Source organism: Oryx dammah, unplaced genomic scaffold, assembly GCF_014754425.2.
Source record: "Oryx dammah isolate SB20612 unplaced genomic scaffold, SCBI_Odam_1.1 HiC_scaffold_1, whole genome shotgun sequence".
NCBI lineage: Eukaryota > Metazoa > Chordata > Mammalia > Artiodactyla > Bovidae > Oryx > Oryx dammah.
The window spans coordinates 45,394,744-45,404,908 of record NW_024070185.1 but is presented as its reverse complement, the minus strand read 5'-3'; the positions used below and the strand labels follow the sequence as shown (position 1 = coordinate 45,404,908).

The following is a 10,165-nucleotide window of genomic DNA, read 5'->3' as shown; positions in this document are numbered from 1 at the left end:
AACACACCTATGATTTACTTATTTATTAAGCTGTCTCTTTTTAACAGAATGTAAATTCTATGAGGACATAAAATTTTATATTTTGCTACCTGAGAAAAACTGTCTTTAGAACAGTGATTGGAACATGGCAATAAACATTTGTAGAATGAATGATTCATGGAATTTACTTTTTAGTGGGGGACAGTGTAGGGTTTTAAAATGAAATAACACTTAGGAATATGTGCAGGGCAAGATCATAAATGTACTATGCCCCATTTCTCTAAAATACAGCAGAGTGAAAGTATTAGTCGCTCTGTCGTGTCTGACTGTTTGCAGCACCATGGACTGTAGCCCAGTAGGCTCCTCTATCCATGGAATTCTCCAGGCAATACTCTCCAGGAGCAGGTTGCCAGTTTCTATCCATGGGATCTTCCTGACCCAGGGATCAAACCAACAGCAAAGATAACTCTTAATTACCATTGGATTTAGAAGGACATTATAAGTTTTAAACAAGATGTCAAAACACGTTGGAATCCTGGGAAGACTGTCATCCCTAAAATAAAGTCTGTTTCTGAATGTGTTCTATTTTAAAGTATCCGGGAGATAAATCTGAATGTGTACTTAATAATTTCAGCATTACTCCAGCAAGTCAATAAATGATACAGGTAATGCAATCACCAGGAATTCTGCCAGATGCTCAAAACCCCACACTGGCTAACATCTGCACTATTTTACATATTCTATTCTATCCTTATATTTGTCTTTCTTCTTTCAGCAACCCTTTATATTTTTCTTTTTTTATTACAAAGAAGTCCCATCCTTTTACTGAGGGTATACAAATTCTTTTGTTCAGAAGGAAACGAGCTCTCCCTTTTCTTGGGTGATAGATACGCCTCTTCCACAGCTCCCTGTTTTCTCTTCTACCAGTGCTTTCCATGTTGGTTAAAGCATTTGTAGAGATAGCTGATGAGTCTCTTAAGGTTGTGCAGTTCATCAGTGAACATCCTATTTCTAACCATTCTCTTGGATACAACACCGCAATCAATTCTCCTTCCAGCCTCAAAACCATATGGGGCCCTTGATCAGTTCTTTGGGGTGATTTTCGAAGTTGCCCAGGATCCCAACATTGTCATATACCCTAAGCATGGCCCTCTTCTCTTTCCAATGGTCAGCCACTTTGGGGGCAGGAGGGTGACCGTTACATGGAACAATCTGGGAACACCCAGAGAGAAACTTCTGCAGGCCAGAGGCACTGGTCCCATAGATTACAGCCTGCCACCCAAGAGAGGTTCCCTGTCATTGTTCTCGTCTCTCCCCTACAACAGCTTACCACAGGAGCACAGGAGGGAGGGCCAAACGTAGCCTTCAAGGAGATAACAGAACCTTCCCCACTGGGGGTCATATGAGTATGAGGTGCAAGCAGCCATCTTGGGCTTTACTGCAGCAGCTCTTTATCTTTTAAACATTTTGAGGAATTCCCTGGTGGTCCAGTGGTTAGGACTCTGTGCTTCCAGTGCAGGGGGTAAGGATTTGATCCCTGGTTGGCGAAGTAACATCCCACAAGCCTGTGCAGCGTGGCCAAATAAACAAACAAAATTTCCTCCCCAGCCTTAACTAAACATTAATCTACTTTTTGTCTCCATAGATTTCCCTATTCTGGATTTTAATTTTGAGCAGAAGTGTAAATATGTGCCCTTTTGTGACTGGCTCCCTTCAGGTTAGGATATTATCAAGGTTAATTCAAGTTATAGCATGTTTCAGTGCTTTATATTTTTTGGCCAAATAATATTTCATTGTATGAATATACATCCTTTTGTTTATCCATTCATCAGATGATGAATATTTAAGTTGTTTCCACCTTTGGGCTATGGATAATGCTGCTGCTGCTGCTACATCACTTCAGTCATGTCCGACTCTGTGCGACCCCATAGACGGCAGCCCACCAGGCTCCCCCATCCCTGGGATTCTCCAGGCAAGAACACTGGAGTGGGTTGCCATGTCTTTCTCCAATGCGTGAAAGTGAAAAGTGAAAGTGAAGTCGCTAAGTCATGTCTGACTCTTAGTGACCCCATGGACTGCAGCGTACCAGGCTCCTCTGCCCAAGAGATTTTCCAGGCAAGAGTACTGGAGTGGGGTGCCATTGCCTTCTCCAGGATAATGCTGCTATGCACACTCATATACAAGGTTTTGTGTGAACATGTGCTTTGTTTTCTCTTGGATATATTCTAGGAGTAGAATTGTTAGGGCATGTGGTAACTATGTTTAATCAGTTAAGAAACTGTTTTCCAAAGCAGCCACATTTTACATTCCCACTGGCAATTCCATTTTGAACTGATTGTTGTATATGGTGTGAGTTAAGGTTCCAATTGCATTCCTTTGTATGTCATCCCACTGTCCTAGCACCATTTTTTGAAAAGACTATTCTTTCCCCATTGAGTAATCATTGGCATCTGCGTTAATCAGTTAATCATGGAAGTACAGATTTGTTTCTGAACTCTCAATTCTACTCCACTGATCTGTGGTAGTCCTCCTTATCTTCAAGGGATACATCTGTTCCAAGACCCACAGTGTATGCCTGAAATCATGCACTGTGCTGTGCTTAGTTGCTCAGTCATGTCTGACTCGTTGCAACCCTGTGGACTGTAGCCCACCATGGATAGTACCAAATCCTATATATACTATGTTTTTTTTCCCTATACTTACATACCTATGGTAAAGGTTAATTGATAAATTAGGCACAGTAAGAGATTAACAACAATAATAATAAAATGGCAAACCACTCCAGTACTCTTGCCTGGAGAATCCCATGGAGGGAAGAGCCTGGTAGGCTACAGTCCATGGGGTCGCAAAGAGTCGGACACGACTGAGTGACTTCACTACTATAATAATAAAATAGAATAAGAGTATTTAACAATATACTCTATTGTTCATACCGTGTGAATGTGGTCTCTCAAAATATTTTATTATGCAAATTTAATGCCTTTTTCATCTTAACTAAATATATATCATGCACTATGGCCATAACTTTTGCAGTTTGAGGTACAGCAGTAAAACTAGCATGAATTTCTTTTTTCTTCCTCATAATTTCATGGACAGAAGATTTGTTTTTACTGTATATCTTAGCAACTTCAGCATATGATTTTTTTCTTTCCTTATTAATTGAAAACTTTCACCTTTCCAGTTGAAGCATATCTTGGGCATATCCAAACTGCCAGCATCATGACTCTTGCTCTTTGAGGCCATTATTAAGTAAAGTAAGGGTTTCCTGAACACAAGCACTATGATACCACAACAGTCTGATAACCATAACAGTGACTAAGTGACTAACAGGTGGGATAAACTGGAATAAGGGATGATTCGTATCTCAGGTGGGATGAAATAAAATGTTGTGAGATTTTGTCATGCCACTAAGAATGGCTCATGAATTTAAACTGATGAATTGTTTATTTATGGAATTTTTCCATTTATTATTTTCAGACTGTGGTTGACTGCAGGTTAACTAAAACTGTAGAAAGTGAAAACAGGGATAAGGGGAGGCCACTGTATATGTTTATTATCAGGCTAGTAGTACTAAGTTGTCTTTGTTACCATTTTTTGTAGTAATCTTTGAAGTTAGAAAATGTGAGTCCTCTAATTCTCCATTTCAGGACTTTCGTTTCTGCTATTTTTAGCCCCTTTAATTTCATATAAATTTTAGAATGAGTCAACTTCTATAGTGGTCAACTTCTATGAAGAAATCAGCTCAGAATCAGACATTGGCACAAAACAGACACATGTATCAATGAAGCAGAAAAGCAAGCCCCCAAAATAAACCCACACACCTATGGTCAATTAATCTTCAACAAAGGAGGCAGGAATATACAATGGAGAGAATGGTCTCTTCAGCAAGTGGTGTTGGTAAGGTTGGACAGCCGCATCTAAGTCAATGAAATTAGAACCTACTCTCACAGCATACACAAAAATAAACTCAAAATGGCTTACATACATAAATATAAGCCTTAATACTATAAAACTCCTAGAAGAGAATATAGACAAAACATTCTTTAACATAAATCATACCAATGTTTTCTTAAGTCAGTCTCCCAAGGCAACAGAAATAAAAGCAAAAACAAACAAATGGAACCAAATCAAGCTTCCAAACCTTTGTACAGTAAAAGGAAAGCATAAACAAATGAAAAGACAACCTACGGACTAGAAGAAAATATTTGCAAATGATGTGACCAACAAGGGCTTAATTTTCAAAATATACAAATGGCTCATAAAATTCAATAATATCAAAAAAGCAAACATCACTCTCAAAAAATGGGCAGAAGGCCTAAACAGACATTTCTCCAAAGAAGACATACATATGGCCAACAGGCACAGAAAAGATGGTCATCATTGCTAATTATTAGAGAAATGCACATCAAAGCACAATGAGGTACCACTTCACACCAATCAGAATGGCCATCATTAAAAATTTACAAATAACAAATGCTGGAGATGATATGGAGAAAATGGAAATCCCCTACACTGTTGGTGGGAATGTAAATTGATATAGCCACTATGGAAACAGTATGGAGGTGCCTCAGAAAACTAATGATTGAGTTGCCATATGATCCAGCAATCCCACTCCTGGGCATACACTGGGGAAAACCATAATTCAAAGATACATGCACCCCACCGTTCATCGCAAGCACTCTTAACTATAGCCAATACATGGAAGCAACCTAAATGTCCATCAATAGACGAATGGATAAAGAAGATGTGGTGCACATATACACTGAAATATTATTCAGCCATAAAGGGATAAAATAATGCCATTTGTAGCAACATGGATGGACCTAGATATTATCAGATTAAGTGCAATGACAGAAAGAGAAAGACAAATGCCATATGATATCACATATATGTGGATAAAATATGACACAAATGATCTTATCTATAAAATAGAAATAGACTCACAGACATAAATAACAGACTTGAGATTTACCAAGGAAAAGAGGTAGTGATTGAGGGATGGATTGGGAGTTTGGGATCAGCAGAGGCTAGCTATTATACCTAGAATGGATAAACAACAAAGTCCTATTGTATAGCACAGGGAACTATATTCAATATCCTGTGATAAACCATAATGGAAAAGAATATGACACACAATGTATATACATGAATAACTGAATCACTTTGCTGAATGGCAGATATTAATAAAACATTGTTAATCAACTATACTTGCATAAAGGAAAATTTTTTAAAAAAGAAAGAAATGCTAAAGTCCTGTTTCTCCTGGGAAGAAAGCCCTCCAGATAGGAACTCAGAGGAGAGAGATCCCTGTCTTCTGGCTGCAACAGTCTGGCATGAACTCTCTGCCTCATTGAGCTGGGAGAGGAGAAGGAGAGTGTGGTCCTGGTTCACCTTTCTTACCAAATTTTTGTTGATTTTCTTTAACAGATGTGTCTTCATTTGCTGTTCATTCTTAGGACCATTTCCAGAGGCTTTCATATTTTTTTAAGTAATTTTCAACAGTTTCTCTGTGAAGCAACTCATCAGATATCCTTTAGTGTAAGAATTCCAGCAAACCCTCATTTTAATTAGTTTATTCATTGCTCACTTATAGCAGAATGGCTATGGAGTATACGCTGTCCATTCATTCATTCCAAATAGGTTTGTATCAACTAGTAACATGATGTGAGATCAACAATTAATAGTAGCAAGAAGCATATGTTGAAACTGTGCTTTACCCTGGTGAGATCATAGACAGTAAGAGAAAACAGCTCATAGAAAGTGTGGTTTTATGAGTGATTAGATAGACACCTGAGAAGGCCACAAAACGCATGCCCAACCCACAGAGACTGAACCAGAACTTGTCCGAGTGTCTCCTGTGGAGGTGCGGGTCAGCAGTGGCCTGCCGCAGGGGCTCTGGGTGCAGCAGACCCGGGCACGGCATAAGCCCTCTTGGAGGAGGGCACCATTAACCCCACCATAGAATGAACAGAACTTACACAGGCCTGGGGAAACAGACTCTTGGAGGGCACAACCAAAACCTTGTGCGTACCAGGACCCAGCAGAAAGGAGCAGTGACCCCACAAGAAACTGACCCAGACATGCCCATGAGTGTCCAGGAGTATCCAGTGGAGGCATGAGTCAGCAGTGGCCTGCTGCAGGGTCGGAGGCACTGAGTGCAACTGTGTGTACATAGGACCTTTTGAAGGAGGTCGCCGTTATCTTCATTACCTCCACCATAGTTTGGCCTCAGCTCAAGCAACATGAAGGGAACACAGCCCACCCTTCAACAGAAAATTGGATTAAAGATTTAATGAGCATGTCCCCGACCATCAGAACAAGACCCAGTTTCCCTCCTCAATCAGTCTCTCCCATCAGGAAGTTTCCATAAGCCTCTTATCTTTATCCATCAGAGGGCAGACAGAATGAAAACCACAATCACAGACAACTAACCAAATTGATCACATTGACCACAGCCTTCTCTAGCTCAGTGAAACCAAGCCATGCCATGTAGGGCCACTCAAGATGGACAGGTCATGGCAGAGAGTTCTGACAAAACATGGTCCACTGGAGAAGGGAATGGCAAACCATTTCAGTATTTTTGCCTTGAGAACCCCATGAACAGTATGAAAAGACAAAAAGGTATGACACTGAAAGATGAACTCCCCAGGTCGGTAGGTGCCCAATACACTACTGGAGAAGAATGGAGAAATAACTCCAGAAAGAATGAAGAGATGGACTCAAAGCAAAAACAACACCCAGCTGTGGATGTGACTGGTGATGGAAGTAAACTTAGATGCTGTAAAGAGCAATAGTGCATGGGAACCTGGAATGTTAGGCCCATGAATCAAGGCAAATTGGAAATGGTCAAACAGGAGATGGCAAGAGTGAACATCAACATTCTAGGAATCAGAACTAAAATGGACTAGAATGAGTGAATTTAACTCAGATGACCATTAGATATATTACTGTGGGCAAGAATCACAAGAATCCCTTAGAAGAAATGGAGTAGCCATCATAGTCAACAAAAGAGTCTGAAATTCAGTACTTGGATGCAGACTCAAAAACAAGAGAATGATCTCTGTTCGTTTCCAAGGCATACCATTCAATATCATGATAATCCAAGTCTAAGCCCTGACCAGCTATGCTGAAGAAGCTGAACAGTTCTATGAAGACCTACAAGACGTTTTAGAATTAATACTCCCCCCCCCAAAAAAAATATGTCCTCTTCATTATAGGGGACTGGCATGCAAAAGTGGGAAGTCAAGAGATACATGGAGTAACAAGTAAATTTGACCTTGATGTACAAAATGAAGCAGAGAAAAAGCTAAAAAAGTTTTGCCAAGAGAACACACTGGTCATAGCAAACACCCTCTTCCAACAACACAAGAGAAGACTCTACACATGGACATCACCAGATGGTCAACACCCTCTTCCAACAACACAAGAGAAGACTCTACACATGGACATCACCAGATGGTCAATACTGAAATTAGATTGATTATATTCTTTGCAGCCAAAGATGGAGAAGCTCTACACAGTCAGCAAAAACAAGGCCGGGAGCTGACTGTGGCTCAGATAATGAAATTCTTATTGCCAAATTCAGACTTAAATTGAAGAAAGTAGGAAAAACCATTAGACCATTCAGGTTTGATCTAAATCAAATCTCTTATGATTATACAGTGGAAATGAGAAATAGATTCAAGGGATTAGATCTGATAGACAGAGTGCCTCAAGAACTATGGACGGAGGTTCATGAATTGTACAGAAGGCAGTGATCAAGACCATCCCCAAGAAAAAGAAATGCAAAAAGGCAAAATTGTTGTCTGAGGAGGCCTTACAAATAGCTGAGAAAAGAAGAGGAGCTAAAGACAAAGGAGAAAAGGAAAGATATACCCATTTGAATCCAGAGTTCCAAAGAATAGCAAGGAGATGTAAGAAAGCCTTCCTCAGTGACCAATGCAAAGAAATAGAGGAAAACAATAGAATGGGAAAGACTAGAGATCTCTTCAAGAAAATTAGACATACCAAGGGAACATTTCATGCAAATATGGGCACAATAAAGGACAGAAATAGTATGGACCTAACAGAAGCAGAAGATATGAAGAAGAGGTGGCAAGAATACACAGAAGAACTATACAAAAAAGATCTTCAAGACCCAGATAACCAGGATGGTGTGATCACTCACCTAGAGTCAGACATCCTGGAATGTGAAGTCAAGTGGGGCTTAGGAAGCATCATTATGAACAAAGCTAGTGGAGGTTATGGAGTTCCAGTTGAGCTATTTCAAATCCTAAAAGATGATACTGTGAAAGTGCTGCACTCAATATGCCAGAATTGAGAAAACTCAGCAGTGGCCACAGGACTGGAAAAGGTCAGTTTTCATTCCAATCCCAAAGAAAGGCAATGCCAAAGAACGTACAAACTACCACACAATTGTACTCATCTCACACGCTAGTAAAGTAATGCTCAAAATTCTCCAAGCCAGGCTTCAACAGTATGTGAACCGTGAACTTCCAGATGTTCAAGCTGGTTTTAGAAAAGGCAGAGGAACCAGATATCAAGTTGCCAACATCTGCTGGATCATCAAAAAAAGCTAGAGAGTTCCAGAAAAACATCTATTTCTGCTTTATTGTCTGTGCCAAAGCCTTTGACTGTATGGATCACAACAAATTGTGGAAAATTCTTAAAGAGATGGGAATACCAGACCACCTGACCTGCCTCTTGAGAAATCTGTATGCAGGTCAGGAAGCAACAGTTAGAACTGGACATGGAAGAAAAGACTTTCCCTAAATGGAGAAAGGAGTACATCAAGGCTATATATTGTCACCCTGCTTATTTAACTTATATGCAGAGTATATCATGAGAAATGTTGGGCTGGATGAAGCACAAGCTGGAATCAAGATTGCTGGGAGAAATATCAATAATCTCAGATATGCAGATGATACCACTCTTATGGCAGAAGTAAAGAGGAACTAAAGAGCCTCTTGATGCAAGTGAAAGAGGAGAGTGAAAAAGTTGGCTTAAAGCTCAACATTCAGAAAACTAAGATCATGGCATCCAATCTCATCACTTCATGGCAAATAGACGGGGAAATAATGGAAACAGTGACAGGGTTTATTTTCTTGGGCTCCAAAATCACTGCAGATGGTGATTGCGGCCATGAAATTAAAAGATGATTGCTCCTTGGTAGAAAAGTTATGACCAACCTAGATAGCATATTTAAAAGCAGAGACATTACTTTATCAACAAAGTCCATCTAATCAGAGCTATGGTTTTTCCAGTATTCATGTATGGATGTGAGAGTTGGACTATAAAGAAGGCTTAGTGCTGAAGAATTGATGCTTTTGAACTATGGAGTTGAAGAAGACTCTTGAGAGTCTCTTGAACTGCAAGGAGATCCAACCAGTCCATCCTAAAGGAAATCAGTCCTGAATATTCATTGGAAGGACTGATGCTAAAGCTGAAACTCCAATACTTTGGCCACCTAATGCAAAGAACCAACTCACTGGAAAAGATCCTGATGCTGGGAAAGACTGAAGGCGGGAGGAGAAGGGGACAACAAAGCATGAGATGGTTGGATGGCATCACTGACGTGATGAACACGAATTTGAGTTGGTGATGGACAGGGAAGCCTGGCATGCTGCAGTCCAGGGGTCACAAAGAGTCGGAGACGACTTAGTGACTGAACTGAACTGAGATAGACATCACACGTGTGTGCTCAGTTGCTTCAATCATGTCAAACTTTTTGGGACCCCGTCGACTGTAGCCCGCCAGGCTTCTCTGTCCACAGGAATCTCCAGACAAGAATACTGGAGTGGGTTTCCATGCCCTCCTTCAGGGGAACTTATCCACCCAGGAACCGAACCCATATCTCTTGCGTCTTCTGCATTGCAGGCAGATTCTTTACCTCTGAGCCACCGGGGAAGCCCAGACATCATACAGTAACACAAATGATTAAACTTCTAAAACTCAGCATGTTGTATGGCTTTGAAGAAGCTGTGAACCAACTAGTCTCTTTACCTTTCAAAAAGAGTTTGGAAAACAGGACCTTAATTCAAACTCAGCTTGATTTCTGTGCTGAAAATAAGCAATGCTGGTGATATAAAACAGGAAACGTTGATTAAGTCTCATGTGAGTTTTAAAAGCTAAATGCTTAGAAAAGCTCTAGTCATCTGCAACAATCACGTTTACATCTACATTGATG

At 40.3% G+C, this 10,165-nt stretch overlaps 1 pseudogene; it reads right to left on the bottom strand.

Annotated features, from left to right (window-relative positions):
* Window positions 1-415: 415 nt before the first annotated feature.
* On the bottom strand, window positions 416-1,405 carry LOC120870956 (annotated as a pseudogene).
* Window positions 1,406-10,165: the final 8,760 nt, after the last annotated feature.